General features: G+C 40.5%; 2 protein-coding genes across 2 annotated transcripts in view; one reads left to right on the forward strand and one right to left on the reverse strand.

The window, feature by feature from the left end:
• Positions 1-17,451, reverse strand: part of LOC146000420 (uncharacterized) — a 76,663-nt gene that overhangs the window by 58,262 nt on the left and 950 nt on the right. The window lies entirely within an intron of this gene.
• LOC146000419 (uncharacterized) overlaps positions 10,291-17,451 on the forward strand; it is a 56,553-nt gene continuing 49,392 nt past the window's right edge. Inside the window, exon 1 of the mRNA XM_083138024.1 lies at positions 10,291-10,310. The gene's annotated coding sequence lies outside the window, so the exon portion shown is untranslated. The remainder of the gene's footprint in view (positions 10,311-17,451) is intronic.

The following is a 17,451-nucleotide window of genomic DNA, read 5'->3' on the forward strand; positions in this document are numbered from 1 at the left end:
AATACGTTTGGAATAAATTAGTTTATTATTATGAAATTTTAGTCATTATTATTGTTTATTAATTATTATTATTGTTATTATTTCTATTCAAATTTCTTGCGACGCCCACGGGAACAATTATGAGTGAACAATCCCGAAAAATTTTCCAGCCTACGGCCATGCATTATCGTGATGGATCTGTACGGAATGAATGTCGATTTAACTTGCAGTTAACTTACATGCTATCTGGGTGGTGAGGGGGCAGATCCGAAAATACGGAACAAAGAGAAGATCCGGAACGCTGCTGACGGACTTGGATGGATTAATTGAATTCAGTTATTCTACATCGTTTTTCTGCCACTTTTGGTTAATCCGGACGATGAGGATGATTGATGATATGATGAAATTGATGAACGAACATTTACAAAGAACAGTCATGGTTAGGTTATATTATCTTCAGGGACGTCGTTAGAGGGAGCGCGCGGGGGCACTGTCCCCGGCAAATGCCCACGTCGCCCCGTGAACTGTTCTGTATTTGCTGGAAATTTTACTTTGATGGCAAATATTGCAAAATAATTCTTCAGTAAATTTTGTTTGCAGTTTGAAACACTTCTTCAATTTTCAGTAGCACGAACCCAAGCAAGGCATTTCTTTCTTATTTCCCTCTTTCTTGCTTGTTGAACACAAACAGATGTAAGTTAATGGTTTTGTGGTCCGCCCCGGTCAGGGAAGTCTGAGACCTATTGAAAATGCACTTTTCCTCCCTGCTGCACACCAGATCCAGGATCCCCCCAAAACCATCACTTCCTCTTCATCTTGCCCTGCACTGGCACCATGGGCGCCGAAAGGACGACACAAACAGTAAGATTTAGCTACGGGTGGCTAGAACTTTCTGGGTTAATTATTTTATGGTTCAGAAAAGATATCCCCATGCGTTTCAAATTCCAAGAACAGAATTCTATTGCTTGTCCCTTTTTCGGCACATGCACTCAACCCTCCTGCTAATGACCTGCCCTGCAAAAGAAGGGGAAAGGCCACTTTCTGAAAATTCGAAGAAACGTCGAAGTGGTCGGTTCATCTGTTGATTTGGTGGACAATTGATATCTGTCAGAAAGTTTGAAGTAGGATTTGTTGTCCGAGCAGTGGTAAACTTCTGTAAACGCAAGAAGATAGCATCACGAAGTGTTTGTGATCTCGTTTTCCTTCTTCGCGAGTAAAATGTCGAATGACAAGTTGCCAGATTGTCTTCCTCTGGGAACAATGGATCAGGATCGACTGATCGACCAAATATCCAACATATTGGCATTCTAAAAGAGAGTCTGACTACCACACAAGATCCTGGGTTCGATTCCCAGGGTGGTTGATCTCATGTATAATGAAGAATAACCCACGTTTCAATTAAAGAAGGAAACTAGGTATGTAGCAATTGTTTTTACAGCCGTCTGCATGCTCTATAAGTATTATGTTACAAAATTTGTTTATCTTTCTGACTTTCTGTGATTTTTCTTCATTTAGCCTCCACCTGCAAATGCGGAAGCTGCTGCTGCTTAGGTGGCTAGGTTGGCTAAACATACAGCGAATAATACTTATAATATGATCATGAGTTATGGCCCGGACTGGGCATTTGTGTTCTTTATGATGGTCCTCTCATCAATTTCACATCACTCATTTTCATCTTCATCTTCACGATTAGCCAAAAAATGTCAGAAAAGCTAAGTAAAATAAAGCAAATCAATCATTTATATATTTCTATATTACGCCACTTTTCTACCTCTTCAGTTAAATACGACGATGAGGATGAATGATGAGCTGAAGGAATGGCGATGGGACAGACATGATACAACCATACCTGTCCAATGTCCAAACCTTGGACCTCTGGTTTCGTAGCGTGTTATACTCAGCGGAATTCTTAGGAAGAAAAACTGTAAAAGTAGGGTGAAAAGAAGCAAAGTTGTACAATGCATAAAAAGCTATGTTTAGTTCTTCTAAAACCTTCCAATTATCGAGTTCATGTTTTAAGTCCACTGTATGCACAGTAAGGCTAATCGGGAATCCGAACCACTATGTGCCTCCACCGGGAATCGAACCCGGGACCCCTTGAATACAAGGCGGTGATGCTACCTCTGCGTCATCGAGGAGGCCGAGAAAAACTTGCAATTAGTCAGTAAAATTAATATTGAGGGACAAGGTCTGCGAGGAGTTCTTTCATTTCGGTTGCACGTGGTCATCACATCGAGTCCCATATAGTTTCGAGAGCAGAATTTGCTTCCATATCGCTTTCAAGTATTTCCCAAATTTCCTCACGATGTTGGAACAGCATAGACATTTTGGAACTAATACAAGCAGGCACATACCCAGGGAAGGGGCTCGGGGGCTGCAGTCCTTTCCCGAAATCCTACAAATATTTGATGTTAATAATGTGTAGTAGTAATTAAATTTACTTCATTAACAGGATTAAACATCTTGTATATGGTAAGTTGCAATATACCATATAGAAATTCATCTTCAGCGCATTTACTCCTCCCCCCAACCTTTTCGTCTTTAGATGGCGGCTGCCGATAAGGGATAAGCCCCTTCCGAAATCAAATTCTGGCTACCGGCCTGACCACCAGGGATCGAACCTTAAACCTTTCGATTGATTGATTAATTGAACTTGTGTTTTAAGTCCACTTTATGCACAGAAAGACTAATCGGGACTGGACCTACAGTTTAAAGTGAGAACCGAGCAACTATGTGCCTCAATCGGGAATCGAACCCGGGCAGGTTGTTCAACCTGCCGAACCAAAGAAGAGAGCGTAATCATTTGAGCGTGTGCGAACTTTGTTTTATCCAGTGCCATCATATATTCAGTTTTCCACACACAAATAAGATTAATTTTAAGAAATTAGACGTGTGCATATAATTTCTTATTATCATCATTTCCCAAGTGAACAATCAGATGCCATAGAAGACTCGGGCCCGCCCTATAGAATAGTGCTTAACGCGGTCGTCTTTAACTAAGAGATACCGGATTCGATTCTGGTATGAACTGTATACATGAGATGCCTAATCGGGACTGGTTCTACAGTGTAAAGTGGGATCGGAACCACTATGAGCATCCACCGGGTATCGAACCTGGAACCACTTGATTACAAGGCGACGATGCTACCATGCGTCACCGAGGAGGTCCTTGCTCCTTTTCTTTCCAAGACTATATATATACATACAGTGGCGTAGCAATTAGAGGGCGAAGTGGGCAACCGCCCGGGGCCTCGCGCCTAAAGAGCCCTTGCGTCCCAAACGGTTCATACGAAAAATATAGGCTTAATAGCCTAAATGGAAGTGAGATAAAATATGGAAAAGGCTAATTTTTGTGCGTAATAAAATTAAAATATTCTGCTTTTCTCTGGTTATAAATTCTAGTTAAACGTTATAATTTGAATGAATACGTCAAATCATGGGCGTAACACGAATGGACTGTCCCGACTAAATGGGGATGTCTTTTAGCCTTGCATCAATGGTTATAAAACTAAAATTACTCAATGTTGCAGACTGCAAACTTCTGAAACCTGACTCTCTCTCTCTTCAGACAACCCATTCCTACATGCAAGGACGAAATCGAAATTCTTGCACAATCTGAGTCAATGTTATTTTCGTACGTTTTTATATCTCCAGATTATAATATTTCATAGTCCGAGGGGGGGGGGTCATGGCCCCCATGACCCCCCTTCATCTTCCTCAAATACACTTTTCGGGTGACTGAAATTATTAAATATAATTTTCGTCAGCAATTTATTATTATTATTTAAATATGGTAAATTGCTGACGTATGCATGAACATTTAGTATCGATTAACATTGAGATTTCAAATTTAAAGAACGGATGGGGGCCTCGCGATCTGTTGCTACGCCACTGTATGTATGTGTATATATATATATATATATATATATATATATATATATATATACATACATACAACATATATAATATATGTATACAGTATAGGCCTATATGGTGTATAAATAGTTTGTTAATTTATAATAGTTTGATAGAAAAAATCTTACGTTTGGGACCCCCCAAACTGATCAACCTAGATATGTCCCTACTTATCTTATCTTCGAACACGGGACCTCTGGAGTTGTAGCCTGCTGTGATAATCACTCCACCACTGTTGATTGATTGATTGATTGATTTGGTGTTTTAAGTCCACTTTATGCACAGTAAGGCTAATCGGGACTGGACCTACAGTTTAAAGTGGGATCCGAACCACTATGTGCCTCCACCAGGTATCGAACCCAGGACTCCTTGATTACAAGGCGACGACGCTACCACTGCGCCATCGGGGAGGCCCTACTCCACCACTGTGTTCGGCCAAATGCTGTTGGAGTATTGCTATGGTAATATTGCAGCTAAACCTAAACGTACAATTGTAGAATTGCAATATTGACAAATGCCAAAGAAATAAAAAAAATCAACTAACGGATAGATCCCCCCTCCCCCCTAGATGTATATCCAGAATTATCCATCTGGGGGATGTACGTTCATAGTTAGGAGGTGTAAGTATAAATTTATAGTCAAAATGGCCATAAATTGGTCCTTGATGGAAGATTTTTGGTGGTGTTGAGGAAATTTTGAGGGGATGTTTGGGGTGTATGGATAAATCACTGGATACCCCAACCTGACAATCAGCAACACAGATGCTTAGAGACAAAGACTGTCACAGGGCGACCAGTCTAAATTAGACGCCAAGCAACAGCAGCACATCTGTTTAATTTGTAGCCCTTTCTACCAATCTCCTGTTAGAAATCATTGCTTGAGTGAGTACAGGCACCATGTGATGCTTTGTGTGGAAGATGAGATACATTCAATTTGATGGTCCCCCTCTTCCCGCAAAGAAGAAACTCAGTAAATGTGAAAGTATAAGTTTAACCCAACAAACTGACACTACTCAAATCTTTTATGAATCAGGATATCATACTGAAAAAATTAATCCACCCTTGGTAGCTTACCATGCATTTCGAAATGTAAGACTTAGGTGGGCAGGCCATGTGGCATGAATAGGAGAGGAAAGAAGAGTTTACAGGATTCTTGTTGGGAAATCTGATGGTAAGAGACCTGTAGGAATGTCAAGACGAAAATTGACGGTTAACGTTGAGATGGACTTACAGGAAATTGGTAAGGATGGAAAAGATTGAATTGATCTTGCCCAAGATAGGGACAAGTGGAAGGCTTGTGTTGTTGCAGCCATAAACCTTCTGGATTAAGAAGACTAGAGAGTTAGTTAGTTAGGGAAGTACTTCCATGGCTCGGGGAGTTTGGCAATATCTGTTTTAGCCTCATATGCATGTTCTAAGCACTAAATCCGGGGAAAAGAAAAACAGCATACGCTACATTGGGAACATAAAGACACCTTTATAGTCATTCCACTTGAGTAGATTTTACAAATATGGAGGCATTATTTTTTGATTGCCCTAATAGATGCTGCCTTACAGTACAGTTACTACTTTAGAAGCCAGCTTAAGTTCGAACGTCACCCATCCCACTGCGCACCAGCATGGAAGCAGAAGTTAGACACGAGGCAAGCATTATAATGCTCTCTACCTGTTTTATTTAAATTGAAACTGTTGCATTTGATTTATTCTTTTACACATTTTCTAAATGCACTGTTATCGATAAAATGTCCTAGTAGAACTGAGTTTTAGATTGTCTATGTATAGTTAGGGTGACCAGACACATACAGTCAAAAAAGAGGACAGAGCATGGCGAAAAAGAAGGACAAAGTCATAAAAAGAGGACACCTTGCTCACAGATACTTTTCAAGTGATCTCTTTCAATAACTTCCTCTTACCAAAGCAAAGAAAGCAATCTTCTAATCTGTTATTTAACAAATGACAAACAATATCTACAATTTGAAGCACATAATTTTACTCCTTTTCTAATTCTTGGATATTAGTAGAATGAAATATCCCCACAAGTGAATGCAAATGTAACAAGTAAGATTTATTATACGAGGCGCATCCAGAAAGTAAGTTTCCCTATTTTTTCCCCGTGAAAGTAAACATAATGAGCCGTGTAAACTGCGCATGCGCAGCAGAGCTAAGACGTATCAATCATATGCCAGGCGGACAGATCCTGCCCGGCGCCAGTAGCGATGCAGCAGTGGTCCGAAGTGGAAGCTCGTATTCCTTCTCCCGCCGCATGCCAGTAGCGAGGCAGCAGTGGTCCAAAATGGAAGCTCGTATTCCTTCTCCCGCCGCATGCGAGGTTCGGTCGGTGATAAAGTTCCTGAATGCACAAAGCATTGCGCCAATTGACATTCATCGTCAGCTCTGTGAGGTCTATGGGCCGAACATTATGAGTAAGCAGATGGTGCGTTGCTGGTGTCAGCAGTTTTTGGAAGGTCGTCAAAGTGTCCATGATGAAGAGCGCAGTGGGCGTCCGTCCCTCATCACTGATGATCTGGTTGAGCTGGTGCGGCAGCGCATCGTAGAGAACCATCGCTTCACGATTACGGAGTTGAGTAGCCTTTTTCCGCAGATATCGCGATCCGTGTTGCATGAGATTGAACAGCGCCTGCTGTTCAAAAAATTGTGTGCCAGGTGGGTGCCGAAAAATCTGACACCCGAACACAAAATGAAACGTTCAGGAGCAGCACTGACATTCCTGCAATGGTACCATGATGACGGCGATGATTTCCTAGACAGGATCGTCACGGGCGATGAGATGTGGATTTCGCACTTCACCCCGGAAACCAAGCAGCAGTCAATGCATTGGCGGCATAGTGGATCTCCGGTCAAGAAGATATTCAAACAGACGCTGTCGGTACAGAAAGTGATGTGCACCGTGTTTTGGGACAGGAAGGGCATTTTGCTCATTGACTTCCTCCCCAGAGGTGAAACGGTGAACGCTGACCATTACTGTGAAACACTAAGGAAATTGCGACGTGCCATTCAAAACAAGATGCGTGGCATGCTTACTGTAGGTGTTGTGCTCCTCCATGACAATGCTCTTCCACATACGGCTCGGCGCACAGCAGCTGTTTTGACGGAATTTGGCTGGGAGTTGTTTGATCATCCACCTTACAGTCCTGATCTGGCTCCCAGCGATTTTCACGTTTTCTTGCACCTCAAGAAATTCCTGTTCTCTGGTGAGCGTTTTGGCAACGACGAAGAGCTGAAGACGTCTGTCACACACTGGTTCCATTCACAGGCGGCAGAGTTCTACGACAGTGGGATCCAAAAGTTGATACCACGATACGACAAGTGTCTTAATTCTGGTGGTTGCTATGTTGAAAAATAGTTGAACCTTTGCTGTACCTGTTGCCAATAAATGGTTTCATGAAACTGTGTTGTTTTTTTTAAAAAAAAAAATAGGGAAACTTACTTTCTGGATGCGTCTCGTAACTTATTTCCAAAAACCGAATTAAAATTTTAGGTAGATTAGATTGTTTCAAGAAATATGATTTTAATGCCAGGAACATTTCTAGCACTCTTTTAACAGCAGGGAAAAGTAACAGCCACCTCATATTAGTTTTTTCCATCCTTTTAAAAGCCGGATATTTTCTTGCAAGATCATTGTTAAATTTACACTTTTGATTAGTTATTTCATGAAAGTAAAAATTACTTAATAATCAAAATTCTCACCACGCATTTTGGTATCGCCTATGTATAACCATAGAATTTTTATGGTATAACTCGAAAAAGAACTGGCCGATCTTCGTGCCGAAGTGGTTAGCACACCGCACCACAACGCCAGGGGTCCCGAATTCTAATCCCGGGCCTGGTATGGGTGTTCTATGTGAGTATCCCTTCATCAAAATCGTCATATCATCGCTCATCCCCATCTTCGCGATTAGCCAAAAGTGGATGAAAAGCGAAGTAAAATAAACCAAATCAATCAATCGAAAAGGGACTGCACAGACTCAGTCGTTAGGGCGTCTGACTACCATGCGAGAGACCCGGGTTCGATCCCCGGCGGGGGTGATCCGGGATTTTTTTTTTTACCTGTACAAGCGGCTCCGACGCTCACCCAGCATCGTATAAAGTGGATACCTAGAGGAAACTCTGGGGGGTAAAGGTGGCCAGGGGCTTGGTGCTGATCACATCACCCCCACCTTCGGCCGCGATCAAGGAAGTGTGGGGCCCTAACTCCACACCCTCTATACGTCTTCATGGCGTGGTGCAAAGCAGAGGGGAGCACTTTACTTTTACAGACTATGTTCATTCCTGCAGTCTCAAAGGGCGTAGCAACGAGTTAGAATAATACTGACTAGGGTGTGGAACATTTTTATAGTGCCTATAAATGCCTACTACGAGGGTTAGTACCTATTTCGCTTAATTGTGCCAAAAAATTTCTATTCTGTAATTTTTGCATACTTTAGGTATTTAATACGTGCCTTTGGCTTTCCCTACATTGAAGAAGGCTTTGTTGATGTTATCTGGTATTGGCCAGATTTGAGGTTCTCAATTGGAACACTGTTTACATTTTTTTGTCACAATGATGCAAATTGTTTTTTCATCGTTTGTTCAAATCCGCACAGCCGTTAGCACAAGCTCTTTTTGTGAGAATTACTTTAACTGACAATTCTCCACAAATGTGAATTTCGATCAAAAGAGTATTAATAGTTTGTTAATCGTTAGCGCACTTTTATGTATAAACTGAAGTGCTAATACAGTATAACTGTATATTGTAAAGATAAATTTGAAATAAGTTCACATTCATTACCCATTTTAATATCTTTTTTTCTTTAAATATAGGGTGTCTATTTTCGTGCATTTTTTAGTATATAGTACGTTTTTAAGTGCCCATTTTCATTATTTTTGTGCCTATTTGAGAGGTTTTTAGTGCCTATAAATCCGCACCCTACTAATGACTCAGTCGGGAAAGAGATCGTGTTCGGCTTCCAGATGCTAAGTGAGCATTGCTCGAATACTTAACGCACCCCAAGTGATATGATGATCGATATGTATGGAAGCATTCTGTATGCAGCACATTTGCTATGGTCGATACCATACTCTTTCCAAAAAAGGAGGACATTTACCGATTTCTAAAAAATCTGTCCGGATGCCGGACAGACACCTAAATAGGAGGACATGTCCGGATGAAAGAGGACGTCTGGTCACCCTATATATAGTGCTACAGTGAGTTCGAGTTGCACCCTTCTACCTCTCCCCTCCAACTCCACCTCTGCCACAGATTCGGACTATAATGGTAGCAGGATTCTGCAGCAAACGTGGATCCACGGTCAGGGCGAAAGGGACGATCATCCCTCCCAACTGCCATGTTTTTGGATATATTATTATGCCTAATAATATTCAGGACTCTTTTCATTATGTATTTTTATAACCACTTTTAACAGTCTCGAGAAGTCCATTGTATGCTTATGATAGGTTAATCGGAACTGGACCTACAGTTTAAATTTGGATCAGAACGAGTCTACAAGGTGCCTTTAAAGAAAATTGGACCTGAGACCACTGCAGAGAATGCATTTTTATTTTTGTTTATTCTTTTTCCTCCTTCAGTTTACTGTGACAATGGGAGAAATTATGATAACAACAGAGGCGTAGCAATGGGTGGGCGAAGGGGCCTTCCATCATATGGACTTATTATTTTTAAAAAAAATATATAAATAGAGGTGAGGAAACTAGATGAAAGGGCTAAAACTACAACATTATGTTTTTAACCGGTTATAAATTCTAGTGAAACATTACAATTTGAATGAAAACGTCAACTATTTAGTATTTTAAATAAACCGGGCGGTAGCCGTCTGATTTTAGAATATTCAGGAAGCCAAACAACAACAATGAAACGTTCACTTACAAAGGTTGATAAGCATAAACACAAATTTTGACTTCTCAAAATTTAGCGGTTCGAGATCATCAACAGCAGAAACAACAGAAAATTAAGGAAACTTCATGAATTTGGGGAAATTTTTCGAAATATGACTAATTACTACAAGAACATTTCAGACGTACACAATAAAATGAGATATTCGCAATAATTATCCACGTTCTGAAATTCAAAATGAACTGATACAGATAAAGAGCAATGATGTCAAAATGACTACATTAAAAAAAAAAAGTAACATTAGCTAAGTCCAGAGATTTACTAACTTCACGTTCAGTTTCGATATTTACTTTCTTTGAGTTCGAAACTTCTTCTCTTGCATTCTAGATTATTTTGTAAGTGAACGTTACATAACACAAAACAGCACAACAATGTTTAACATGCAACAGTAATTAATTGTTGAAGCTCGTTACAGTAGCTATGAAACTACATTCACAAACTGACGACCAGACACACAATATCGGATTTCCATTAAAAAATGGAGAGATTCGGGAAACTGCAGGATAGTACGTAAGTTTTTGAATATTATTATTTTCAGTCGCTTTTCTATAATTTCTGCCTAATAGCGACGATGCGAATTTAGTGATGATGTGATTAAATAATGAAAGAACACTTACAAGCACCCATCCCCAGATCGAGACTAGAACACGGGAACTCCTGTGGCGAGATCGAAAGTCGGCCATTTAACACACTTGGTCACCAAACCGGCGTGTTTGTGTTATCAATGCTACATTGATTTGGCTTATTTTACTTTGCTTTTCTGACACTTTTGGCTACTCGCGAAGATGATGATGTGAAAGTCACAAAGAACAGCCATTCCCAGGCCGGCATAAAATCAGGGACCCCTATTAATGCTATATATGTTCAAAGGTGTTTGTAAAATGGATAATGTAAATGTAAATGTAAATTAATGATAATGTAAATTCGTAACATACACCATGGCTTTCAGTTGTCCCCAGAGGTAAAAGTCCAATGGTGTCAGGTCAGGTGAGCATGCAGGCCATTCCACAGTCCCTCGGCGACCAATCCAGTGGTGAGGGAATTGTGGATCCAGGTACTGACGGACTATCATCCCATAGTGCGGTGGAGCACCATCTTGCTGGAACCATTCAGGATAGCTCCCATCCTGGGACAGTAAGGATGGTAAGATCTGCTCCCATAGCAGAAGCAAGTAGCCCTCTGCATTTAAGTTGCCCTCAATGAAAAATTGACCAACAAGTCGGGAACCCCAAGTACCACACCACACCATTAGCTTCCCGCCTCACGTCACCTTGCTGCGATCTGTCCAATGTGGATTTTCGGGTGACCAGTACTTCAGGTTTTTTCTTATTCACCTCCCCCGACACATAAAAATTAGCGTCATCACTGAACAGAATCTTGCTACCGACGGCAGGGTCACGTTGCAGTTGTGCTATAGCCCACTCACAAAACTGCAGACGCCTATCTGGATCGTCCTCACTAAGGTGCTGCTGCAGCTGTATGTATCTTATACGGATGCCAGTGGTGGTCACGTAGTACAATCCTTTGAATTGAACCCCTGCTAACACCGCTTTCCAGTGCCAGTCTCCGTGTGCTACGGTTGGGAACTTTGCAAATGATGCCAACACCGCTACAGCAGTACCCTCATCCGTGGCTGATTTCGGACGTCCATGTCGCGGCTTATCGTCCACAGATCCAGTATCTTGAAACTTTGCCAGCAACTGGCTGACGGCCACATGTGACACCGGTTGTCTTGCAGGATTGTGGTTATTGAAGACTGCGGCAATGTCACGCATACTTCTCTCCCCTTACATCAGTATGATGGCAATCCGTTCCTCACGTGTTAGTGGCATTTTCGTTCAGATCAGTGAAAAAGGAAATGTACTACTCTTGACACGATCAATTCACATCATCACTCTTTTAAACTTTTATGTAAAGACAAAACACAATCGTAATTCCCATGTCAACCAATACTACAAGATATGTACATACCGGTAAGTCAATATCCGAACATTTTCAGTGATTGGTCTAAACAATAAATACCACATAATCACATACAAACACTAATTTGAACAATAAACATTTAAGCAAAAAGGAAAGGACGTGTCACTCTCACGTGCGGGAATCGCCCTTAAATTTAAAGTTAGGTGAAAACAAATGTCCCAGTTGTTTTCCTGGTGAAATTCTACCCCATTTTGATATGTCGCACGACCCCCTTCCCATTTAAAGTTCTGAAGTTGATTTCAAGATGGCGGACATCAAGATGGCTGCCGACCATGCGGGTGACGTCAATGTGGTTCCCCCTTGGCCAGGCAACTATTGGTCATCGCCATTTTCACGTTTCATGCCACAGTGGCCTTGTACTGGGGGTGTTAAATGACTTATTGAGTCATAACTTTGTGGTATTGTTAACTCTGCAACAATTAAAGTTAGGTGAAAACAAATGTCACAGTTGTTTTCCTGGTGAAATTCTAGCCCATTTTGATATGTCGCACGACCCCCTTCCCATTTAAATTTCTGAAGTTGATTTCAAGATGGCTGTCGACCATGCGGGTGACGTCAATGTGGTTCTACCTTGGCCAGGCAATGATTGGTCATCGCCGTTTTCACGTTCCATGCCACAGTGGCCTTGTACTGGGAGTGTTAAGTGACTTATTGAGCCACCCTGTCTAGTTGCTAACCAAGGCAGTTTTTTTAAAATTAAAAGCACTTTACACGTTACATTTGCACCCTATATCTCATGGATTCTTGTTATTTGGATGGCAAGAAAAACTGTAGGATCTCTTCCGATAAGGTTTTTCCCTACCGTTTGGTAGGGGACCTCGTGGAAGTTCCACCTAGGACAATGGGCCTGCCTCTGCATTGGTGGCCCTATACTAGGTGTGATAGAACATGAGGCTTTCCGAGCTAGTACGAGTTCGTCTACTCTGGAATACTGCTGGGTCGGGAAGGTCCTATGTTTGCTCAGCATCCACTGTTGTTATGCTGGGGTGAACTTGGCCAGCTTGCCACAGCAAAATTATAGTAGTAACAGTAATCCCTGAGATTTTCCCATGTTACTTCAGGCAAATGTAGGTGTGTAATGAAGTAAGTCTTGATAGCCAGTGTGTAAGTAGGTATGCAGATAGTAGCAGGCGCGGATCGTCCATGTAAGCCGTGTAAGCCGGGCTTACACTTTATTAATTCTAGTAAAATGTATGTAATTATATGGCAAAGTTCGTAAAAACTTCAAAGTTCAACTGGGCCCGATACCAGTCTTCGAGATCCTGTTTGTTAGATTGCAACACTTCAGCACCAGGGGGCACATGGGAACTCCCGCCTTCTGCTTGCGGAAAGTTGTAAGCCGTCTGAATGTTGCCTTACAAATTTCTGACCGCGAAGGAGCAGTGCCTACCGTATCTGGATGCAGAAGAGCAAGGAATATAGGGAGAAGAGCGAGCCAAACCCTAGGTTTGTAAACCCACGGCCACAGGCTTACAGCAGCGTTGCAAACCTCATGTTTAGAAAAAGTGTTGTTCATGGATGTCCACCAGGGAGGATTAAGCAAAGTATTTTTTTCAGGGGTTGGGGTAAACTAGGTATATTTCCCTTCTCAAAATATACTAATTCAATTTGAAGTTAACATTTTTCTGCAACGCCCTTACAATAATTAACAATTTGATGTGACTGAAATGAAATTGAATGTGTGAAAATGGTTGACATTCATTTTTCAGGAAGTGTATCCTTGCCTGCGAGATTTAGCACAATTATGCTTGGGTTGGCTTCACTGAATACGCCCCAGCGAGACACAGGTCCTGCAAGAGGAGGGGCTCCAGCGTTGTCGGGTATGAATGGTTGACGGCAAAGGAAATTTGAGCCGGTGGTGCTTCAAGGAGGTTTTTTTCCAGGAACAGGGAATTCTGAAGCAAAAATCTAACAGGAAGGCGAAAAAGGAGAAACCTAAAAATGAGCGGGATACGGAAAAACTAGATACACATTGATGTGCTAAATTCTTGTTTCTGTTTTTAGCCTGTAGGAGAGCATAAACATCAGAAATATTAAGATCTCTGTTTTCCGTTTATGTATGAACTCAGCTGGTAATATAAATAAATAAATGTTAATGAAAGCTGAAGATTGAACCAATTTTACAAATCTCATGTCAAATGTGAACCAAATATTATTAATTACGTAGTCCGTGATTCAAACTCTCTTCGAACAGCGTTCGAAAAGCCTGTTTATGATCTTTTAGGTGCTAGATTTGCTTTTACATTATCCTAAGAAAGCACTTACATGTCCTTTGATAGAAATTTCTGAATATGTTCCTACAATTAGTGAGCATTTCTTTTATAATTAATATTGTATTTTTTTTTACTAAATATAGGGAATTTTACGGCAAGAGAGGGAATTTATTTATATCCGAAAGGGATATTCCCCTCACAGTCCGAAAGATCACTGCTTTGAGCAGTGACCAATTTTGGATCTGGTTTCTTTTGGTTTCCCCGTTCTTGTTGTCGAGGTATTGCTTTTGCGAATTCCATCTATTGAAAGTGGACTGTCGGCCCTGTGCTGTGGTGTGATAGTGAAGTGCATTATGGAATAAAATGAGTGTGATTGTGCGGTGGGCTGGAGAACTTATTGAAGACGCCGTTATCCAGCAAGAATTTTGCTGGCAAGAAGAAACTTGTGGATGTAGGTAGGCCCACCCCTTCCTTCTCTAGCAGGCATAGTAACAGAAACTAAAAATAAAGTGCACTGATTTTGTGATTCAGGGTACGAAGCTGATACTTGGTTATGCGGTTGTAAAAAGTATTCAGCACTTTTCTATCTCCTTCCGTTTTCATTCCTTTATTATTATTATTATTCATTTTATCTAACTTTGCATATTTTTTATCGTTACGTTACTCATTGTGATAGGAATAAGACTGACTTCATTATCAGTTGAAATGTAGGAGATACACAGCCTAGCAAAGAAAACACCAATACCAGGGTTTTATCCTGAATTTTTAATTTGGTGAAAAATTCCAGGGAAGTGTAAGTGTTCTGCAAAAATGGGGGGGGGGGGGTCGATGTGTCACTAACCATGTCAGCCCAAAAATAAGGACAACGGAAAATAACCTTCATCATGATAGGCTTACACTGTTGGAAAGGTCACGCTCCGCCACTGGATAGTAGGTATATAATGTAAGACCACTAATGGTTATTACTTTTCTGCGAAGTAATTCCTTAAGCTTGTATAGGTTGAATGATAGGTATTTCAAGTGTTATCTGCAATTTTTATTACCTTAGATTTATGTATGTCAGTATTTGCAGACTCAAAAGGAAGAATGGTGTATTACAAGAGATCGCTGTTACAAGAGATTGCTGTGGACATGAAATCGAGATTTTGTTATACACAGATGCAATCGACATTTATATCAAGTGTATTTGCAAATAATATATCAAGTCGATTGCAGTTGGTTCTCCGGCACAAGGCTGTAAGGTACAAATGGCCTTGCGTCCCTCTTCCAACTGAAAAAAAGAGGCCCTCACAGATGGTAGAGACGTTGACGCCATTGTGAGGCTTTGAACTGACATCTACCTGTACCAACGCTAGTTGGCCCCATCCATTCAGGACCTTGAGAAACATACATTGCCCAAAGACCATATCAGATGGAAAGCACATCAGACGTCTAACTTCACAGCCTCAAAATCAACAATGCAAGGATCCATTCTAGGTCTCAAAATGTGGAATCTAAACTTGGAGCAATCTCTCAAAAAAATTAGGAATATTTCGGAGATCAAAAGCACAGTAGACTTTGCAGATCATGTAATAATTGTTATGGAAAGTAATTCAAGAACAGAGTTGGATAGAAAGTCCAATAAACTCTCCTGAGAACTTGTACGATATGCCGAAATTGACGATTGCCACCAAGAAGACCAACCCGCTTTATAATCCTAAAGGGTAAGCTGAATGCTAGTAAACACCCACAGATAAAACTCAGAGAAAAATCTCAGAAGAGTAAAGGAAGCTAAATATCTAGGTGTGAAATTACAAGAAATGCAACGATGACATGAATTACATAACTTCAAAAGCGGAACGTGTAACAAATAAATTGATAGCAATAGGTTCGAACACATTCAAACTCCCTATGTCGCTTATAAACCCATACATATTAATAATCTGCAACGCTATAGTTTCTTTCGACGGACCAATCTGAGAAGACTACCTAAAATATACAACATATGTAACAAAAATAACATCACCACAAACGAAGACCAAATAATGAAACACAGAACCGCCATATACTGGTGCAAGGAAGGTCAAGGAGAGATAATTTACATAACCTACCATTGCAGAATTAACTCCCAGATCATCCAGGAGTGGAAGGAAGCCTCAACGGGAGGAGACTGTACCACTTCGTCCCATGTATGAAAGAGAGGCTGGTAATGACAGGTTGCTGTTGTTGACGTCCCTAATGATGAACGAACACTTCATTTGCGGTAAATGGTCGACCGGATTCACAGTTTCCAAATTCCTCGACACACAAAATAACTTTATGTTAAAGTGCTGCATCATATGAGTGATGCTTCCGTCTCTCCATTTTTAATGTCCGTTCGATGTGCACTTTGCAAAAGCTAGCGCACTGACCACCTATTTACAGGAACACTAGCATAAGAACAAATCACAGAGCTCTCTACTAAAAATAGACCGACTCTTTGTTGTGAAATGTTGATTGTTCTAACACACCAAATTTAAAGGAAACAAAATTTCGTTAAGGGTGATTTTTTTACCAATACTTGTACTTCGGTAAAACAACGAGGAGAAAACTTGATTACTGAAATTTGAAAATACTTCATTCTATATTACACTAACACCATGGTATATTTACCTACATGGTTAGAATTCAGGTGCCAGCCCCTTTTCCTCAGGAGGAGCCAGCTCTTTTCTTATTTGCAAATATGGTCTAAGAAAGCCATAAATCCAACCAAGATAAAGCTACTACACATTTTGAGATATGATCTTAAAACATTTATTTCATTAATTGAATTGGATTAAAAGTAATTAATTCTTGCACGAGAGTGGTCTTCCTCTAGAAGACATAACTGGAAACAACATGAAAACTCTAACATATCCCCACAAATTTTAAAATTTGGCTAGCAACGGTGTAAAAAAATATAATGGCATGTTTATTATCATGATGTAATGTTACACGTGATACAGAAAACACACAAACATTAAAAAAACACATACTGTGCTCGTTATTTTTTTTAAAAGAAGGCAATGGAAATTTGCATAAGTGCACTAGAAATATTAAAAAGAAAAAAGCACTGAATTTGAAAGTTCAGGCAGCAGGTGAAAATTTTCATGCATCCTGTATTTTTCTACCCCTGCTTATGCATCAATATCCCATCGAATCCAAGGTTCACCTAAATTTTCAAGATCAAAGACCCGAGAAAAAAAGTGCACCTGGAATTCGAAGAAATACAGTACTTAAATTTCATAATACCTTTGCTGATGTATGCCTAAAGATTCTGTATCTATGCACTTTGAGATGTAAATTTTAAAGAACAGATCAGGGCTTTGCATTCTGATCTCCCCAGACCTCACAATATGTTGCTACACCAATGGATAACAATGCACAATAATATTCCACCCTGAACCCTTTAAAAGAGCTAATCTGTAGAGCATAGTTGTCTCCTGCTAAAAGA

Source organism: Lepisma saccharinum, chromosome 16 (genome assembly GCF_977018435.1).
Source record: "Lepisma saccharinum chromosome 16, izLepSacc3.1, whole genome shotgun sequence".
NCBI classification, from domain to species: domain Eukaryota; kingdom Metazoa; phylum Arthropoda; class Insecta; order Zygentoma; family Lepismatidae; genus Lepisma; species Lepisma saccharinum.